Genomic DNA, 1490 nt, shown 5'->3' with positions numbered 1-1490 from the left:
TTTTAATTGAATTTTCGAAAATCCTCTTCCCTCCTTCTCACATCCTTCTATTTATGGAGTACCACTCCTTCTAAATGCACAATTCGAACCTTATCTAATTAAAGTTCGAATTCTCCTTCTCCTTCTTCTTTCTATTTCTCTTTTCCTTTGACATTTCAAGGAATCTCTATACTGTGACATAGAGGATTCCACATTTTCTTTTTCTCTTCTCTTTCATATGAGCAGGAGCAGAGACAAAGGCATTCTTGTTGAAGCTGACCCTGAACCTGAGAGAATCTTGAAGCGAAAGCTAAGAGAAGCCAAAGCACAACTCTCTTTAGAGGACCTGACCGAATTCTTCAAGGAAGAAGAACCCATGGCAGCCGAAAACAACAACAATGCCAACAATGCAAGGAAGGTGCTGGGTGACTTTACTGCACCTACTCCCGACTTCTATGGGAGAAGCATCTCTATCCCTGCCATTGGAGCAAACAACTTTGAGCTTAAGCCTCAATTAGTTTCTCTAATACAACAGAATTGCAAGTTCCATGGACTTCCAATGGAAGATCCTCATCAGTTTTTAGCTGAATTCTTGCAAATCTGTGACACAGTCAAGACTAATGGGGTTAACCCTGAGGTCTATAGACTGATGCTATTCCCTTTTGCTGTAAGAGACAGAGCTAGAATATGGTTGGATTCTCAACCTAAAGAAAGCCTGGACTCTTGGGAAAAGCTAGTCAATGCCTTCTTGGCAAAGTTCTTTCCACCACAAAGATGGAGTAAGCTTAGAGTGGAAGTCCAAACCTTCAAACAGAAGGATGGAGAATCCCTCTATGAAGCTTGGGAAAGATACAAACAATTAATCAGAAGATGTCCTTCAGACATGCTTTCTGAATGGAGCATCATAGGGATTTTCTATGATGGTCTCTCTGAACTATCTAAGATGTCCTTGGATAGCTCTGCTGGAGGATCTCTTCATCTGAAGAAGACGCCTGCAGAAGCTCAAGAATTGATTGAAATGGTTGCAAATAACCAATTCATGTACACTTCTGAAAGGAATCCTGTGAACAATGGGACTAGTCAGAAGAAAGGAGTTCTTGAGATTGACACTCTGAATGCCATATTGGCTCAGAACAAGATATTGACTCAACAAGTCAATTTAATTTCTCAGAGTCTGTCTGGAATGCAAAATGCACATGGCAGTACTAAGGAAGCTTCATCTGAGGAAGAAGCTTATGATCCTGAGAACCCTTCCATGGAAGAGGTGAATTACCTAGGAGAACCTTATGGAAATACCTACAATTCTTCATGGAGAAATCACCCAAATCTCTCATGGAAGAATCAAGAGAGACCTCAACAAGGTTTCAATAACAATAATGGTGGAAGAAACAGGTTTAGCAATGGCAAGCCTTTTCCATCATCTTCTCAGCAACAGACAGAGAGTTCTAAGCAGAATACTTCTGACTTAGCAACAATGGTCTCTGATCTAATAAAGACCACTCAAAGTTTCA

The 1490-nt window shown here is 40.5% G+C and overlaps 1 non-coding gene across 1 annotated transcript; it reads right to left on the bottom strand.

Moving 5' to 3' along the window:
* Positions 1-760: 760 nt before the first annotated feature.
* Positions 761-868, bottom strand: LOC130959921 (small nucleolar RNA R71). The gene has a single exon (XR_009078910.1). It is a non-coding gene; the product is annotated as a small nucleolar RNA R71 (small nucleolar RNA).
* Positions 869-1490: the final 622 nt, after the last annotated feature.

This window comes from Arachis stenosperma, unplaced genomic scaffold (assembly GCF_014773155.1).
Source record: "Arachis stenosperma cultivar V10309 unplaced genomic scaffold, arast.V10309.gnm1.PFL2 arast.V10309.gnm1.Scaffold_100025, whole genome shotgun sequence".
Classification (NCBI taxonomy): Eukaryota; Viridiplantae; Streptophyta; class Magnoliopsida; order Fabales; family Fabaceae; genus Arachis; species Arachis stenosperma.
The sequence above is the reverse complement of the archived record's forward strand: the minus strand, read 5'-3'. Positions and strand labels throughout refer to the sequence as shown.